The sequence below is a fragment of the Mustela lutreola genome, chromosome 5 (assembly GCF_030435805.1).
Source record: "Mustela lutreola isolate mMusLut2 chromosome 5, mMusLut2.pri, whole genome shotgun sequence".
In the NCBI taxonomy this organism is placed as follows: Eukaryota; Metazoa; Chordata; class Mammalia; order Carnivora; family Mustelidae; genus Mustela; species Mustela lutreola.
Window position 1 is genome coordinate 164,852,080 of NC_081294.1, and position 20,720 is coordinate 164,872,799.

The 20,720-nt window shown below is 36.5% G+C and overlaps 2 pseudogenes; one reads left to right on the plus strand and one right to left on the minus strand.

Annotated features, from left to right (window-relative positions):
* Positions 1 to 784: 784 nt before the first annotated feature.
* LOC131832792 (U4 spliceosomal RNA) lies at positions 785 to 956 on the minus strand (annotated as a pseudogene).
* A 14,034-nt stretch (positions 957 to 14,990) lies between these two features.
* Positions 14,991 to 20,720, plus strand: part of LOC131831266 (olfactory receptor 2L5-like) — a 52,934-nt pseudogene continuing 47,204 nt past the window's right edge.

Consider the following 20,720-nt stretch of genomic DNA (forward strand, 5'->3'; position numbering starts at 1 on the left):
GCAAGAGCAAAGGTGTCACAGTGGTAAAGAAGGGTGTCTCCCAGCTCTCTAAACCACAAGACACTTCAGCGATATTCTTAAGGCGATGCCATTTGGCAGCTGAGGAGTGTTTTGGTAAAGAACTCCTAGGTTTTGTGTGCTGTCCTTATTTTGCGGGGATTTACTATAGGATCAATTCACTCTGTCCCAAAGGAATCCATTCTGGGCTGTCTCCTAACACACTGGAGTCAATTTGGACAGCAGGATTTAAAGAAGCACCTTATCTTCTCTAATAATGCCTAGCTTTGGTGTGTTCTAGAGGATGATTAAATGAGGCCCATTAGAGGGTTTTTAAATTTCAATACTGTTTATAAGGTAGAATATTTTTGTAGGTGTCAGGGAAAATGGATCAAAATCCCATATGGTGAGGAACAATTGGTTCAGTACCAAAATGCTGATCTGCCCATCCTACTTGACATGGCCTAAGGAAGTGATCTCCTTACAATCTACCACTCAAGCCACCATCAGTTCAACAACACTTCTACTTCTGTTTATCCACCAAGTCACCTGTGATTTGGTCATGTTTTCTATGTGTTCCCACCTTATATTTCCTGTAAAATGGTTGTTGACAAGGACGCCTGGGTGGCTCAGTTGGTTAAGCAGCTGCCTTCGGCTCAGGTCATGATCCCAGTGTCCTGGGATCGAGTCCCACATTGGGATCCTTGCTCGGCAGGGAGCCTGCTTCTCCCTCTGCCTCTGCCTGCCATTCTGTCTGCCTGTACTCGCTCTCCCCCCCCCTCTGATAAATAAATAAAATCTTTAAAAAAATGGTTGCTGACAAGATACTGTACCTGCCTCCCACTATCTTCCTGAATCACTTATCTTCTCTTTGTTGGCTTCTTCTTTTATATGTCAGTTAGCAATAATCGCGCCTCGGATAAACCTCATTGCCTACGATACTGCCACTGCACAAAGCTCTTTTATGTGTCAGGGACTGAATATGTTTTCAGAGAACTGAATGAATGTTACCTGGCTCTTGTTGTATTGGGATTTTCTTTCTTGTTCATCTCCAGATTTAATATCTATGATAAATAGACTCAAATAACTGGTTAATCTACCTCAAGATAGGGACTTTAAGAAATATCCCCAAGCAACTGCTAAAACTCCTTTTGTTCCAGGGAGCTTTCCTGTCTTCTCAAGCCCAATATGGGCTGCCAATATGCAGTGTTTTTATTGTTGTTGTTGTTGTTATAAAGTGTGTGTCTGTTCCCTTCTTTGATCTGACCAGTTTTAAGACTCAGAGTACACTTTCTTAACCCTCAGGGACTTTCATCCTCCTACAGGCTTACTGGTGGCACCTCACAAACTTTGCCTCCAACTTCCCCTCCTGTCTCTGCACCACTATGCATGAAGCTTGCATAACTACCCCCTATAACATATTCCATGCCTCCAGTGTCATTGGTTGTTCCTAATATGCTTGTTATCAAGGAATAAAGGACACCCGAAGTTATTGGTCCACCATCTTTATGATGGTCACCTGGAGGACATACTTAATCAAGTCGTTGGGTCCCAAGGGTTCCTTTAGACATAAACTGCCACTTTTTTTTTTTTTTCCCCATAGATACCCCAGGTAAAAACTGATATTTGGGAAAAAATTGCTTAACATTTAGGTGGGCCCAGATGCAACATATTTGTACTTCAATTAAAGATTGTTAGCTTAATTAAGGTAGACATGTCTTTAGAATTATAAACATTGAATACAAAACTTCCATTCTTCCAAATTTTGCTAAAGATCAAGCAAGCTCATGGGACTCTACTGCAATTCGTCATTAAGATGATGAATTAAAATAATGGTTAACTTTGTCTGTCTCAAAATTTTCATGGATAATAGTTAAAAAAACAAGTAGATTAAGTAAATGAAAAAAAAATTAATAGATTTCCAAATATTTTGTATCCTGAATCTTTGAAATTTTGCTAAGTTAAATAATCAATTAGATTGAATTCATTAGATAATAAAGTCTTTTCCAAGTAAGAATACATTGTTGAAGGGTGATATTTAAAAAAGGTAATTTTTTCCTAAAATGAGACTGTTTCTTTTGTGAGAAAATACTTCAGATAAATTTTGAATAAAAAGGAAAGCTATATGGAATATATTAATTATGCAACACCATACAGACACACGCAAATTGTTCAATCTTAACTGAAAATATTTCAATATAATGTCCTACAATATCAGTCTGAAAAACAAAAAGAAAAAAAAAAGAAGGTTGTATAAATTTTGTAAAGTAAGCCTTTAGAAAATATTGTTATCTGTGCTTAAGAGTTTGCAACATGGGGGCTTAAGTGGGTAGGAGAAGAATAAATGAAACAAGATGGGATTGGGAGGGAGACAAACCATAAGTGACTCTTAATCTCACAAAACAAACTGAGTGTTGCTGGGGGGAGGGGGCTTGGGAGAAGGGGGTGGGATTATGGACATTGAGGAGGGTATGTTCTTTGGTGAGTGCTGTGAAGTGTGTAAACCTGGTGATTCACAGACCTGTACCCCTGGGGATAAAAATACATGTTTATAAAAAATAAAAAATTTAAAAAAGAGTTTTGTTTAAATGAATGGATTTTAATGTACATTGGTATAAGACTAAAATTCTGCTTTTCACCATAAAAAAGTTTCTTTCAATCACTAGTCTGCTCTAGATAAGAAAATGTAAAGAAATTTTCATTTTTCTTTTTCTACCCAGTAAAACATGTCTTTTTTGTTTGTTTGTTGTTCGTTCCTTTTTTTCCTTTCTTTATCTATACAGAAAAAAAAGGCTTATTATGTCTCCTCTTTATCAGGTCTTTTATTACTAAAGAGAAATAAAACTCCTCAGAGCACCAAGCTGGGTCAGTTGTAAAGCATGCAATTCTTGATCTAAGGGTTGTGAATTCAAGTCCCATATTGGGTATAAAGCCTACATAAATAAATAAATAAATAAATAAATAAATAAATACATACAAACTGCTCTCAATGTTGAAGGAGCTAAGTGCTGCTAACAAATACATGATTTCCCATAGAATCTCTTATTATCACCTTGGTTAATTATAAATATTAGATTTATAATAATGTAATAGTATTTAAGCATGTGCTTTAAATGTTCTGAGGTTTTTAACAAACTTTAAAATAATTACATGGTAGGTGAAGTCTTTTTTTAATATTTTTATTTATTTATTTGATAGAGAGACAGAGATAATGAGAGAGAGCACATGAGTGAGGAGGAGAGGAAGAATGTGGGGCTCGGTGCTCGCTTCAGCAACACATATATTAAAAAAAGAATGTGGGGCAGATTTCAGGACCCCAGGATCATGACCTGAGCTGAAGGCAGACACCTAACACACTGAGCAACCCAGATTCCCCCAGGTGAAGTGGTTTTTACTAATTATGTTTGTTTATTTGGTATCTGATTTTTTTTGGACAGCATTATCAGAACAATAGTGATAAACCTTGGTTGCATTGTATGGGAAAATGCTGTAACTCTTTTAGAAAAAATATGAATTTTCTGTAGTTATATGTCCTGATGAAAGGCAATTACTTGAATTATTAAAATATTGTGTGTCACAGAAATACTCACATTTCCTTTTCAATTATATCATAAGAAACTGATATATCAGATATTTAACCATAGTCATATGAAATATTTTTGTCATTTATCTTTTTTTTATTCATTTGCAAAATGTGTTTTGACTTCAAGGAGATTCATAGAAAGGATGTTTGACAAAATAAGGTACATATTTATAAAACATACCTGGGTAGGAATCTACAAAACTAATGGGAAAGCTGAATTTAAACATAATAAATATAAGCTTTCTACAGGCAAGGGAAACAAAAGCAAAAATGAGCTTTTGGGATTTCATCAAGATAAAAGGCTTTTTCAAAGAAAAAAAAAAGTTAACAAATCCTAAAAGGTAATTCATGGAATGGAAGAATATATTTGCAAATGATATTTCATATAAAAGGCTGGTATCCTAGATCTATAAAGAAGTAATCAAACTCAACACACCCTCCAAAATACAAAACATACAAAACAGTCAAGAAATGGGCAGAACACATGAACAGACCCTTATAGAAGGAAGACATATAGAGGGCCAAGTAACACAGTAAAAAATACTCAACATCATTAGATATCAGGGAAATACAAATCAAACTCACAATGAGATACCATTTTGCACTAGTTAGAACAGCCAAGATTAATGATACAGGGAATGACAAGGGTAGGCAAGGATTTGGAGAAAGTGTAACTTTCTTAAACTGTTGGTGGGAATGCAATCTGATATGTCAACTCTGGAAAACATTATGGAGTTTCCTCAAGACATTAAAAATAGAGCTATCTTATGTCCCTGCAATTTCTCTAACTGGTATTTACCCCAAAGATCCAAATGTAATGGGAATAAAGGGTCACACACACCCAATATTCATAGTAGCCATGTCCTCAATAACCAAAGTGTGGAAAGATACAAAAACGCCCTTCAACAGATGAATGATAAAAGAGCTGGTGTTCATATTTACAGTGGAATATTTTTTAGCCTTAAGAAAGGACAAACATACACCATTTGCATCAACATGGATGAAAATGTAAGCTACAATGCTATGTGAAATCAGTAAAGCTGAGAAAGACAATTGTTGAATGGTTTCATTAATATTTTGAATAAAGGAAATAGCAATGAGGATCACAGGGGAAGGAAGGGAAAGCTGAATGGGAAGAAATCAGAGAGGGAGGCAAAACATGAGAGGTTCTGGACTCCAGGAAACAAACTGAGGGTTTGATGGATATTAAGGAAGGCACATGTTGTGATGAGTCCTGGGTTTTATATGCAACTAATGAATCATTGATCACTATATCAAAGAGTAAGGATGTACTATAAGCTGATTAGCTGCAAATAATAAAATAATATAGAAAATATATAAGTAATACTTCTATAAAAAGAAAATAAAAATAAATAAGAAAACATCATGCTGAATGGGTTAAGGAAAATGATAAAATATTCCTTTGTGAATATAATGAAGCATTTATCTTTTCTCCCTACCTAAACTCTCCAGAATTCAGAAATTCTCAGTGAATATTCTTTCTTCCGTGAGAGCTATATTTATTTCCATAAGTTCCATGAGAATGTGTTCTCTGGGCAACATGACACCCTTGGAAACACTGGTTATATTACAAGACTTTGACTGAAATGTTAAAAAAGAGACCCGCATAGATTTGGATAGGACTGCATGGCTTTTTGAAGCCAATATAGCCCCTTGAGAATTTGTCCAGATAGTTTGTTATGGAGTTCCCAGCAGTCTGACAAGGTGATTAAAAATGTCAATTCCTGGCAGGTGGGGTTATATTGTCAACTTCTGGAATAGGAATACACCTTTTAAAGGTATTGCTGGCAAGTCTGATTACAAATATTTGGCTTGTCTCTGGTTTCAAGAACCTATTTCATAAAGTTCAATCTAGAGATTCCTTATGAAAAGTTCCAGCAAAGCAGATTTTAAATGATCCATATAATCAACCAGTATTCTTATTGAACTTATGTAAATAAATAGGCTAATTATATTAGAACTGGTCTTGTTTCACAAACAAATTAGTTCTTATTTGGCTATCTCTAGAAATAAGGGTAAATTTAGCGACAAAAATGTGTTTCAATAATGCATCTGTATGGGTGTTAGATTCTAGTTTAGATTGTCTTTAAATGTTTGTTATTTCCCTAAGATAGACAAGTTAAGGTTAACTTCAAAAGGATTTCCAAAAGAGTTCACATATAGATAATCTTCTCCCTTGTTACTCTGTGGGAGAATAAAAGAGACTCCATGGTCGTGTGATTATTTAAAAATCTGGACAATGGGATGGTCTCCAAAAGATTTGTGTAATCCAGCTGTCATCTTAATCAATCTTATGTGGCTTAGAAACAAAACTTTTCCTTAAAAGTCAAGGTATACTCCATTGTATGAGGTTAACTACAGAGTTATGGAAAAAATGGACAGATCCCTTTCCTTATAATAGGCCGGGATAATGAACTTGGGGATGTCCTTATCTCCCAGGACAAGTCATTTCCTACTTGTGAGTGATTCCTCATAATTAGGGCATACCTATAATCATAGACATCGGGTTTCATAATGGTTTTATCTCTTATTGGTCTTAGGAGACATCTTTATTTATATAAATTACAAATCAAGGATTTAGCCAAACACACAGTTGTCACCTTGAAAGAAAGCCCAATATACAGTCACCCCAACACTAGGACATATAAAGATATTTCTATTACTAAAAAGAATGTTTATTGACTGTCATGTGTTAAATGTCACATGGGAGTCTCCAGACCATAAGAGGTCTTTCTCTTATTCTCAAATTATCAGAATTTTAAGTGAATATGCCAACCATTAGGCTCTGATGACAAATTTCCCCACTACATAATCCTTCCCATCAATATACACAGGAAGGATTATATTGAATATGAGATAGATATGTGTTGCTTAATCCCATTATAGGAAAATTAAGCCAAAGGTCCTTTTATGTAGGGAAGAGAACAATCATATACTTGGTTCATGACCTGATAGTATTCACCAAATTTGATGACTCACCCCCAAACCTGTGGCCATACCATTTGTTTACAGGCGAATGTTTGCCTTCAACTAACTGCACAAGACCATCACACATCTGATGACTAGCATCCAAAGGAACACAACGATTGTGTGGGCCAAAGCTCTATTCGTAGGAACTTCTCTACAATCCCTGTTGAGTTGAACAAGTCATAGAAGATGAGACTTTGCCCTTAAACAACCTTCAAGTGTTAAGGAACAAAAATTTTCAGGAGGGAAAATATGATAGAAGTAGAAAGAAGTTTAATTTAATACCAGAAGTCTCTCCTATATCTTGCATAGTTTTATTTATTTATTTGATAAAGAGAATGAGAGAAAGATAGCATGAGAGGTGAGAGGGTCAGAGGAATAAGCAGACACCTTGATGACCATGGAGCCCCACATGGAGCTTGATCTCACAAACCATGACTGTTGCTGAAACCAAGAGCTGAAAGTTTAACCAACTGAGTCACCCAGGCACCCCAAGATTTTTTTCCTGACTACCATGGTCAATGATCCTGAAATATTCCTAACATGAGAGAATTTTACCAAATTCACTAATAAAAACTGCATCACATTTCACCTTTATTTTCAAATAAGTAGAGCTTTATAGTTGGAAGGACTAATAAGTTCTAGAGCTCTGAAACAACATTGGACTTATACTTAACAATATTGTATCATGCACTTAAAATTATTGAAGGTGGGTTATACCTCTTATTCTTACCTCACACATATTAAATATAAAATAAAAGTAGTAAATAATCTTTTAATGTACTGTTGGAACCCATTAGCTACTATATTGCTGAAAGGATCTATATTCTGCAAACTACAGAACACTTCTGAAAACAATTAAGGATGACACACAAAAAAGGAAAAAATACTCATGTGGGGCAGGTGGGTGGCTCAGTGGGTTAAAGCCTCTGCCTTCGACTCAGGGCATTATCCCAGGGTTCTTGGATCAAGCCCTGCATTGGGCTCTCTGCTCAGCGTGGAGTCTTCTTCCTCCTCTCTCTCTCTCTGCCTGCCTCTCTGCCTATTTGTGATCTTTGTATGTCAAATAAATAAATAAAATAAAATGAATATATTCCATGTCCATGGATTAGATGGACAAATCTTGTGAAAATGTCTATGCTACCCAAAACAATCTAAACATCCGATGCAAATCTGTATCAAAATACCATCATCATTTTTCATAGAACTGAAAGAAAAGCAATCCTAATGTTTGTAAAACAATTCTAAAATCAGAAAAGACCCTGAATAGCCAAAGTAATGTTGAAAAAGGACAAGTAAAACAGATACAAACACACACACACACACACACACACACACACACACACACACACCAAAAAAAACAAAAACAAACAAGCAAACAAAAAAAACAACCTAGAGGTAACACAATTCCAGACTTCAAATTGTATTACTAATTTGTAATTATCAAGAGAGTATAGAGTATAGTACTGGCACAAGAGCAAACACATAATAAATCAATGGAACAGGATAGGGAACCCAGAAAGGGATGCTCAATTCTTTGGTCAACTATCTTTGACAAAGCAGGAAAGAATATAAACAAAAAGAAAAGAAAAAGAAAAAGACAGTTTCTTCAAAATATGGTGTTGGAAAAATTGAACAGCAAGGTGCAGAAGAATGAAATTGGAGCACTTTTTTACATCATGGACACAATGAAACTCAAAATGGATAAAACAGCTAAATGTGAGGAATGAATCCATAAAATACTATGGAACAGAGGTAGCAATATTTTTGACATCAGCGGCAGCAACCTCTTCCAAGAAATGTCTCCAAAGGCAAGGGAAACAAAATGAAAAATGAAATACTGGGCCTTCATCAAGATAAAAAGCTTTTGCATAGCAAAGGAAACAGTCAACCAACAAAGGTAACCTATGGAAAGGGAAAGGATATTCTCAATGAAATATCAGATAAAGGGCTAGCATCAAAAATTTATAAATAACTTATCAAACTCAAGATGAAAAAACAAAAACACAAAAAAATAAGAAAACCAAAAAAAAAGAGAGAAAACAAACAATAAATAAACAAACAACAAATAAAACAAAACCCAGTCAAGAAATGTGCAGAAAACATGAACAGACATTTCTCCAAAACATACAAATGGACAATAGATATGTAAAAATGCTTACATCAGGGAAATACAAATCACAGCTCAAATTAGATACTGCCTCACACCAGTCAGAATGGCTAAAGTTAACTCAAGAAACAACAGGTGTTGATGAGAATGTTGAGAAAGGGGAACCCTAGTACCACAACAGGGGAATGCCAACTGGTGCAGCCACTATGAAAAATAGTATGCAGGTTCTCAAAAAGGTAAAAATAGTCACCCTACAATCCAGCAATTACACTACTGGGTATTTATACAAATGATACAAACACAGTGATTTGAGGGAACATATGCACCCTAATGTTTATAGCAGCAATGTCCACAATAGCCCAAGTATGTAAAGAGGCCAGATGTCCATAGACAGATGAAGGATAAAGATGATGTGGTATATATTCAATAGAATATTATTCAGTCATCAAAAAGAATGGAATCTTACCATTTGCCACAAAGTAGATGGAACCCGAGATTAGTATAAAAGCAAAACAAGTGAGACCGAAAAAGACAAATACCAAATAATTTCTATCATTTGTGAAATTTAAGAAACAAAACAGATGAATATTGGGAAAGGGCAAGGAAAACTAAAATAAGATAAAAACAGAGAGGGAGGCAAACCACAAGAGACCCAAGTATGAGGAACAAACTTAAGGTTGCTGGAGAAGAGTTGGGTGGGAGTATGGAGTAACTGAGTGATGTGCATTAAAGAGGTCACTTGATATAATGAGCACTGTTTGTTATATGCAACTGGTGAATCAATAAATTCTGCCTCTGAAATTAATAATACAATATATGTTAGCTAAATTGAATTAAACACTTTAAAAATGATAAAAAAATAAAACAGCATAATAGGAGGAAACTTATGGAAGGTATAGATATATTGATTGCCTGGATTGTGATGATTATTAAACAGTTTTTTTTATTTTGTGTTGTAAATTTTATACTTCATATGCCTGCTAACTCAGTATGTCCACAAAAAACGTTTAGGTGCCCTTTGCCCAAGTGACCACATGCACCACTGTGATAAGGCTGGACTTTGTCACAAATATCACTTCTTTCTCTCTGAACAGTATTCATTATTTTTGCACCACAGCCAGTGCCCCATGCAATATATGCCCTCTATAATACCCACCACCTGGTACCCCAACCTCCCACACCCTGCCCCTTCAAAACACTCAGATTGTTTTTCAGAGTCCATAGTCTCTCATGGTTTAACTCCCATTCCAATTTCCCCCAACTCCCTTCTCCTCTCTAACTCCCCATGTCCTCCATGCTATTTGTTATACTCCACAAATAAATGAAACCATATGATAATTACCTTTCTCTGATTGACTTGTTTCACCCAGCATAATTTCTTCCAGTCCCGGCCATGTTGCTAGAAGAGTTGGGTATTCGTCCCTTCTGATGGAGGCATAATACTCTGTATTGTATATGGACCACATCTTCCTTATCCATTCGTCTGTTGAAAGGCATCTTGGTTCTTTCCACAGTTTGGTGACCGTGGCCATTGCTGCTATAAACATTGGGGTACAGATGGTCCTTCTTTTCACTACATCTGTATCTTTGGGGTAAATACCCAGGAGTGCAATGGCAGGGTCCTAGAAAAGTTCTATTTTCAATTTCTTGAGGAATCTCCACACTGTTCTCCAAAGAGGCTGCAGCAACTTGCATTCCCACGAACAGTGGAAGAGGGTTCCCATTTCTCCACATCTCCTCCAACACATGTTGTTTCCCCTCTTGCTAATTTTGGCCATTCTAACTGGTGTAATGTGGTTTTAATTTGAATCTTCCTGAGGGCTAGTGATGATGAACATTTTTCATGTGTCTGATAGCCATTTGTATGTCTTTATTGAAGAAGTATCTGTTCATATCTTCTGCCCATCTTTTGATGTGATTGTCTGTTTCGTGTGTGTTGAGTTTGAGGAGCTCTTTATAGATCCTGGATATCAACCTTTTGTATGTACTGTCATTCTCCCATTCCATGGGTTGCCTCTTTTTTTTCTGTTTCCTTTGCTGTGCAGAAGCTTTTGATTTTGATGAAGTCCCAAAAGTTTATTTTTGCTTTTGTTTCCTTTGCCTTTGGAGACATATTTTGAAAGAAGTTGCTGTCGCTGATATCGAAGAGATTACTGTCTATGTTCTCCTCTAGGATTCTGACAGATTCCTGTCTCACATTGAGGTCTTTTATCCATTTTGAGTTATCTTTGTGTACGGTATAAGAGAATGATCGAGTTTCATTCTTCTACATGTAGCTGTCCACTTTTCTCAGCGCCATTTATTGAAGAGACTGTCTTTTTTCCACTGTACATTTTTTTCCAGGTTTGTCAAAGATTATTTGCCCATAGATTTGAGAGTCCATATCTGGGATCTCTACTCTGTAACCACTGGTTTATGTATCTGTTTTTATGCCAGTACCATGCTGTCTTGGTGAGCATAGCTTTGTAGTCAAGTTTGAAATCAGGTAGCATTATGGTCCCTGTTTTATTTTTGTTTTAAAACATTTCCTTTGCGAGTCAGGGTCTATTATGATTCCATACAAATTTTTGGATTATTTACTCCAGCTCTTTGAAAAATACCAGTGGAATTTTGATCGGAATGGCATTAGAAGTATAGATTCCTCTAGTCAGTAGAGACATTTTAACTCTGTTTATTCTTCTGATCCAAGAGCATGGAATGGTCTTCCTTTTTTTTTTTTTTTTTTTTTTTTTTGTCTTCTTCAATTTCTTTCATGAGTATTCTGTAGTTCCTCAAAAACAGATCCTTTACCTCATTGGTTAGGTTTATTCCCAGGTATCTTATGGTACTTGATGCTATAGTAAATATAATCAATTCTCTAATTTCCCTTTCTGTATTTTCATTGTTAGTGTATAAGAAAGCCACTTATTTCTGTACATTGACTTTATATCCTGCCACGTTGCTGAATTGCTGTACGAGTTCTAGTAGTTTCGGGGTGGAGTCTTATGGGTTTTCCATATAAAGAATCATGTCATCTGCGAAGAGAGAGAGTTTGACTTCTTCATTGCCAATTTGGATACCCTTTATTTCGCTTTCTTGTCTGATTGCTGTTGCTAGGACGTCTAATACTATGTTGAACAAGAGTGGTGAGAGTGGGCATTCTTGTCATGTTCCTGATCTCAACTGGAAGGCTGCAAGCTTTTTCCCATTGAGGATGATATTTACTGTGGGTCTTTCTTAGATAGATTTGATGAAGTTCAGGAATGTTCCCCCTATACCTATCCTTTGAAGATTTTTAATTAGGAACGGATGCTGGATTTTGTCAAATGCTTTTCCTGCATCCATTGAGAGGACCATGTGGTTCTTCTTTTTCTTCTCATATTAATTTGTTGTATCACATTGATTGATTTGTGGATTGAACCATTTTTGTAGCCCAACGGTGAATCCTACCTGGTCATGGTGGATAATCTTTTTAATGTGCTATTAGATCCTGTTTGCTAGGATCTTGTGGAGAATCTTAGCATCCATATTCATCAGTGATATTGATTTGAAATTCTCCTTTTTGGTAAGGTGTTTGCCTGGTTTGGGGATCAGGGTAATGCTGGCATCATAGAAAGAGTCTCAATGTTTCCCTTCTGGTTCAATTGTTATGAAATAGCTTCAGGATAATAGGTGATATTTCTTCTTAGAAAGTTTGGTAGAATTCCCCAGGTTATCCGTCAGGTCCTGGCATCTTGTTTTTTGGAAGGTTTTAGATCAATGCTTCAATCTCATTACTAGATATTGGTCTATTAAGGTTGTCGATTTCTTCCTGGTTCAATTTTGGGAGATTACACTTTTCCAGGAATGCATGCATTTCATCTAGGTTGCTTAGCTTATTGGCATATAACTGTTGATAATAACTTCTGATGATTGTTTCTACCTCCTTGGTGTTCATTGTGATCTCTCCCTTTTCATTTAAAATTTTATGTATATGAGCTTTCTCTCTTTTCTCTTGGATTAGTGTGGCCAATGGTTTATGGATCTTATTGATTCTTTCAAAAAACCAGCTTCTAGTTTCATTGATACGTTCTACTCTATCTCTGGTTTCTACCTTATTGATCTCAGCTCTAATCTTAATGATTTCCTATCTTATGTGTGGAGTTGGTCTGATTTGTTTTTGATTCTCCAGTTCTTTAAGGTGTAGAGACAGCTGCTGTGTTCTGGATTTTTCAGTTTTTTTTTTTTTGAGGGAGGCTTTGATGGCTATGTATATGCCCCTTAGGACCACTTTTGCTGTATCTCATAGGTTTTGGACCGAAGTGTCTTCATTCTCATTGGTTTCCATGAATTGTTTCCGTTATTCTTTGATCTCCTGGTTGATCCAAGCATTCTTAAGCAAGGTGGTCTTTAGCTTCCAGGTGTTTGAGTTTCTTCTGAACTTTTCCTAATTGAGCTCCAGTTTCAAGGCATTGTGATCTGAGAATATGCAGGAAATAATCTGTCTTTTGGTATTGGTTGAGTCCTGATTTGTGACCCAGTATGTGGTCTATTCTGGAGAAGGTTATATGTGCAGTTGAGAAGAATAAGTATTCAGTACTTTTAGGGTGGAATGTTCTGTATATATCTATGAGGTCCATCTTGTCCAATGTGTCATTTAATGCTCTTGTTTCTTCATTAATTTTCTGCTTCAATGATCTATTTCTGAGAGAGGCATGTTAAGATCTTCTACTATTAATGTATTCATATCAATATGATTCTTTATCTTGATTAACAGTTTTCTTAAGTAATTGGCTGCTCCCATATTGGGGGCATAGATATTTACAATTGTTAGATCATCTTTGTGGATAGTACCTTTAAGAATGATGTAGTGTCCTTCTGTATCCATAACTATGATCTTTAGTTTAAAATCTAATTTATCTGATTTGAGAATCGCTACCCCACCCCTCTTCGAGGCCCATTGGCATGAAAGATGCTTCTCCATCACTTGCCTTTCAGTCTGGATGTATCTTTAGGTTCAAAATGGGTCTCTTGTAGACAACATATGGTTGGGTCCTGTAGTTTTATCCAATCTGCAACTCTGTGTACTTTTGTGGGTGTTTTTAGGCCATTCACATTGAGAGTGATTATTGATAGATATGTTTTTATTGACATCGAGTTACCTTTGAAGTCTTTCTTTCTGCAGATTGTATATTTCTTTTCAGTGCTATTCTTAGGGTTTTTCCTCTTTTATAGAACCCCCCCTTAATATTTCCTGCAGTGTCGGTTTGGTGTTTGCATAGTCTTTTAAGCCTTACTGGTCTTGGAAACTCTGTATCTCTCCATCCATTTGTAACGTCAGTCTTGCTGGATAAAGTATTCATGGCTGCATGTTCTTCTTATTTAGTGCCCTGAATACATCTTGCCAGCCCTTTCTGGCTTGCCAGGTCTCTTTAGACATGTCTGACGTTATTCTGATGGGCTTTCCTCTGTAAGTAAGGAGTCTCTTTTGTCCTAGAGGCTTTCAAGAAATTATACCTACAATTATTATTCCTCAATTTGACTATAAGGTGTCATGATGTTTTTTTGGAATTTATTATCTTGGGTAGAGACCGTTCAGCCTCTAGTATGTAAACGCTGGTTCCATTCACAAGATTGGGAAAATTTTCATGGAGGACTTGTTCCAGTATATCTTCTAGACTTCTTCTTTCTCCTCCCCTTCTGGGATTCCAATAATTCTGACCTTGGAATGTTTCATGGCATCATTTATTTCCCTGATTCTGTTTTTGTGGCTTCTAAGCTGTTTGTTACAGGCTTCCTCCTGATCCTTTCTATCTGTTTGTCCTCCAGATCACTAATTCTATCTTCTGTCTCAGTTATCCTATCTTTGAGAGAATTTAGATTAGATTGGAACTCATTGAGAGCATTGTGAAGCTCATCCCTGGTAGCTTTTGGCTCTGCTCTAACATTGTGAACATCTTGTCTGGTTGCTTTCAGCTTGGTCCTAATCAATTCCATTTTGTCATCCATGGCTTTCTCCAACCTAGCTATTGCCTGGATAGTTGTTAGCCTGAATTCTCTTTCTGACATATTGTCTATGTTGATAGCCATTAGCTCTGTTGCAGAAGGTCTATCCTCTGTATTTTTCTTCTTTTGGGCATTCCTCCTCCTCGTCATTTTGGTGAGAGATGAGTGAATAGATGTAGCTGGAAGTATCAACCATGGTGCCGTCAAGGTTTACCCTGGAACACTTATGCACAATCAGGATTCCCCACCCAAATGAGAGAAAAAAGAAAAGAAAAAGAAAAAAAGAGAGAGAGAGAGAGAATGAGATACAGGAAAGAAAGGGATGATAAAAGAGAAGGTTAAGCCCGAATGGACCTCAAGGTAAGATTTATGCAAACAAAAACAGACAAACAAAAAGACTGATAAAAGTATATAACAAGAGAAAAATATATACATATGCAAATAAAGGAAGAACCTCGTCAAAAATAATCCCAAGTGTAAGATTTATATACTATCAGGATAAACACAATAACACAGAAACACCGGTGGAAGAAAAAGATGGGAGAGTGGTTATAAATTCTCAGTGTGGGCGAGGAAGTTTGTTTTGATTCTTCCCGGATGTATCTTAATATCATTGTTAAAGGATTCAACTTGCCTAGGATAAAGGGGGATTAAAAATTGGTTTACCTATAGGGTTAGTATTGATTGGGGAAAGGGGATTACTTTGAAGTTTACCTCTATATGAATATTAGAAAATAAAAATAAAAAGGAATAAACTAGACTAAACAAAACTAAAATTAAAAAAATTAAAAAAATAGATAGGCAAAAGAAAAACACAGGTGTACATATTACAAAGTTCAGGTTGTAAGGTTATTTTGGGATTTGATGTCCTGGACAGCTCATTGTGATGGTAAATAGGTTAAAATTTATCTATATAAAAAAATGAGCCATAATAGTGGGAAAAATTATAAATAAATGTTGTCCTATGAAATAGTGATGGTGGTTCTCTTATAGTCTTTTATTTTATTTTATTTTATTTATTTTATTTTTTCTTTCTGATTGTTTTTCTGGGGTGGGGTCTGCCAGGTTGGTTTTCAGTCAATGATGTTCCCTGTGTTTAGTCCTCCCGCCTTCCTCAAGGGGATGGGATCTGAGGAAACAGGATTTTTCAGTCTTTTGTTCTCTGGAGGTTTTTATGTATGTTCACTTTTTTTTTTTTCTTCCTCTCACCTTGACCACTTTTGATGGTTTTGTAGGTTTAAAGGAAAGCAAACTGCACCCTGACCTTCCTCTCAGAGAGAAGCCTCAGTCTGGCTGCAGAGCCCATATAAATTCCCTCTTGGCCTCTGGCAGAGCAAGTTCCAAGTCGCGGTCCCTGGGGATGCAGGATCCTCTGCTTGTACCCAAAACCATGGCAGCGACGGCTGTCTGGACAGCTCTGGACAGCCAGAGAGTTCCCAAGCCTCAATTTCTTGCTGAGATTTTTCTGCTGGTCCGGGCTGGGAGTGCCTGGACTTTCTGGGTCTAAGTGCACCCAACTTGCGTGCACCTCTCTCAGGAAAGGCTTATAGTCACACGTACATTTCAGGCTCTGAGAGCGGGGCGCAGGTCCTAAAGCACCAGGCTTTGCCTTTGAGCATCTCTCTCAAGGGAGAGTTTGGGGCACCCATCTCAGGCTCTGAAACAATGGCACAGGTCTATGAGCGCCAAGGGGGCCTTTGTGCACCTCTTTCAGGGGAGGGTGATGGGCGTTCGTGTCTTAGGATCTGTAGCAGGGCTCTGCGTTCTGCCCTCTGGTGTGGCTCCCAGACCCTCACAGGAGCCAGATCCCAGGCAATCTCTGGCATGTGGGCAGCTCAGGGACCAAGACCTAGGTTTCTCCACTGCACTCCCTCTGGCTCAGCACCAGGGGAGGCTGCCCTGGGTCTGGGGACTTAAGCTCCTGTTCTTACCCCTATTCCCACACCCCCCCCAAGATCCTTTGCTCTTTTGGAGTGCTTTCAACCTGTCTCCAAGTTAATGTTGGTCCCCAGATGCAGGGCACTCTCATATTGGGGTATTACTTTACAGTTGGTCGCCTCTGGTGTCTCCCTCCCCCTTTTGTTTAGCATCTGATATCAGTCCAATGTTCCCACTCCACTTTACCTGCCCGCTGGTGTCTTCTGCCACTGTAGAGATCCAGACGTGTATAATTCTAATCTCAGGCTGATTTCATGGGTGATAGGAGTTCTTTGGTAGGTAATTAGGTCACTTTAGGGTACAGGTTGAAAAGGTGCCTCTTCCTACTTCCCCGCCATCTTGTCTTGTCTCACTTGTGTCTTTTTTTTTTTTTTTTATGCCTGTTCTGTAGTTCCTTGAGTATATATCAGTTACCTCTTTGGTATATACAGAAATTCTGATTTCTAATCTGGCACCTAAGGAGCTTCAGAGCCCACACTCCCATGCTCACATCAAGAAAAAAGAAAAAAAAAAAAAAAAGAAGAAGAAGAAACTGAAAATGAATAACTCTTATTAGGTTCATCAGAAAGTTGATATCACAGGGAAAAATGTTGTCCCCAAATTAGAGAGACCAAAAGGCAGACACAGAGAACAAGAGTTTGCCCCTGTGAATTATTTACCATCGTGAACAACCTGAAAAGAAAGCTGGGGTAGCAATTCTCAAGTTAGACAAATTAGATTTTAAACCAAAGATTATAGTAAGAGATGTAGAGGAACTTACATACTTAAAGTGCCTGTCTAATAAGAAGATCTAAAAATTGTAAGTGTCTGTATCCCAAGCTAAGATCAACTAATTATATAAACCATTTAATAACCAAGGTACTGATGCATTAATTGTAGGGAACCTCAATCCCACTCAAAGCATTGTACATATCATCTAACAGAAGATCAACAAAGAAATAAAAGCTTTGAAGGACATATTGGACCAGATAGACTTTGTAGATATGTAGAGAATATTCCATCCTGTAACAAAATACTCATTCTTCTCCAGTGCTCTTGAATGGTTCTCAAGAATAGACCACATACTAAGTCACAAATCAGGTCTTAATTGTTACCAAATATTGAGATTATTCTTTGCATATTTTTGGACCACAGCCTTTTGAAATGAACTCAATCACAAGAAAATTTTTGGAAGGACCTCAAACACTTGGAGGCTAAAGAGCATCTCATTAATTAATGAATGGGCCAACCAGAAAATTAAAGAAGAACTTACACATTTCATGGAAACTAAAGAAAATAAAGACACATCAGTTCAATATCCATGGGATAATGCAAAGGTGGTCTTAAAATGAAAGTATACAGACATTCAAACCTCTCTAAAAATAAATAGAAAAAAATCCCAAATGCACAAGCTAACTTTACACCTGTAGGATCTGTAGAAAGATCAGCAAAAAAGCCTAAACCAAGGAGGAAAATAGAAATAATAACTAGAACAGATATTAATGAAATAGATACAACAAAAAAAGTGGAACAAATCTTTAGGTCTAGAGGCTGCTATTTTGAAAGAATTAATAGGAATAGGATAGGCAAATTCTGATCATAATTATCCAGAAGAAAAGAGAAAGTACTCAAATTAATAAAATAATGAATGAAAGCAGAGAGATCCCAACTAATGCCAAGGAAATAGAGACAATTATTAGAAAGTATCATCAGCAGCTATGTTCCAACAAATTAGCCAAACGGGAAGAAATGGATGCTGTTCTGGAAACTTATAAGCTACCAAAATGAATCATGAAGAATTGAATAATCTGAAAAGACCAATAACTAAGTAGAAAATTAAGTCAATAATCAGCATCCCTCCAAAAGAAACAAGAGTCCAGAGACAAATGTCTTCCCAGCAGAATTCTACCAAACATTTAAAAAAGAAATGATCCCTATCTACTGAAGCTGTTTTTGAAAAATAGAAATGGAAAGGGAACTTCCAAACTAGTTCTATGAGATCAACATTATCCTGATCACAAAACCAGAAAAAGAACCCTACAAGAGGAGACTCACAGGCCAGTATCATTGATGATATGAATGCCAAAATATTCAACAAGGTCCTGGTCAATAAGATCCAACAATACATTAGAAGTATTATTCACTAAAAAAAGGTGGATTTTTGCCTGGGATTCAAGGGTAGTTAAACACTCACAAAGAAATCAGTGTGATAGAGCACATTAATAAAAGCAGGGAAAATAACTATATGAACATCTCAAATGATGAAGAAAAATAATTTGACAAAATACTACATTATTTCTTGACCAAAACTCTTCAACGTGTAAGGACAGAAGGAACATATCTCAATATTATAAAAGCCATCTATGAAAAGCCCATAGTGAATATAATTCCCAATGGGAAAAACTGAGAGCTTTTTTCTTAAAGACAGGAACACCACAAAGATGCCCACTCTCACCACTTTTGTTCAACATAGTAATAGAAGTCCTAGTCTAAGCAATCAGAAAGCAAAAATGAATAAAAGGCATTCAGATTGGCAAAAAATATGGCATCATACATATACGACAGTATACTTTATGTAGAAAACTCAAAATACTCCACCCCCAAATTACTAGAACACATACTGCAACTCACCAACATGGCACAATACCAAATCAATCCTCATAAATGAGTGGCATTTCTATACACTGAGACTGAAGAGAGAGAAATTAAGGAATCAATTTCATTTACAATAGCATCAAAAACAATAAGATACCCAGGAAATAAACCCAACCAAAGAGGTAAAAAAAATCCATATTCTAGAAACTACAAAACACTTATGCAAGAAATTGAGGAATACACAAAGATATGGGGAAAAAATTCAATGCTCATGGATTGGAAGAATAAACATGGTGAAAACGTCTATGCTGCCCAGAGCAATCTATTCTTTCAATGCAATCCATATAAAAATACCGTTAACATTTTTTACAGAGCTTGAACAAACGATACTAAAATTTTATGGAAACAGAAAAGACCTCAAATAATAAGGGGGAATATTGAAAAAGAATACCATAGTTGGTGGCATCACAATCCCTGGCTTCAAGATATAATACAAAGCTGTGATCATAAAAACAGCATGGTATTGGCATAAAAACAGATACATAGATCAAAGGAATGGAACAGAGGGCCCAGAAATGGATTCTCAACTCTATGATCAAGTAATCTGACAAATAAGGAAAGAGTATCCAGTGGTAAAAAGACATTGTTTTCCATAAATTCTGCTGGAAAAAGTGACAGTCTCATGCAAAAGAAGCAAACTCCCTTACACCATATGCAAAGGTAAATTCAAAATAGAGAAAGACCTAAATGTGAGATAGGAATCAATTGAAATCATAGAGGAGGACAGATGCAGTAACCACTTCAACCTCAGCCACAGAAACTTCTTGGAAGACATGTCTTTAAAGAAAAGGGAAACAAAAAGAAAAATGAATTTCTGGGATTTCACCAAGATAAAAAGCTTTTGCAGAGCAAAGGAAACAGTCAACAAACTAAAAGGCAACATATCGAATGGGAGAAGATATTTGCAAATTCCTTATTACATAAAGGGCTTGTATCAAAGTTCTATAAAGAGCTTATCAAACTCAACACTCCAGAAACAAGGAACCCAGTCAAGAAATGGATATAATACATGAAAAGGTATTTATTGAAAGACATAGTAATGGCCAACAGACATATGAAAATATGTGCCACATCACTTGGTGTGTGATGTGGTTCATTTGCACAATGGGATATTATTCACCCATCAGAAAGGATTAATATCCACCATTTACATTGACATGGATGGAACTGGATGGTATTACACTAAGTTAAATAAGTCAATCAGAAAAAGGCAATTTTCATGTCGTTTTCCTCATATGTAGTATATAATAAACAGTGCAGAGAACTGTAAGGGAAAGGAGGGAAAACTGAATGGGAAGAAATCAGAGAGATATGCCATGAAAGACTCCTACATATTGGAAAAAAATTAAGGGGATAAGGATGGATGAATGGGGTAACTGGGTGATGCACATTAAGGAGGACAAGTGATGTGATGATAATTGTGTTTTCTAGGAAACTGATGAATCTTAAACTCATGATGCACTTTGTGTTGGCTAATTTAATTTAAATTTAAAAAATCATCACTCC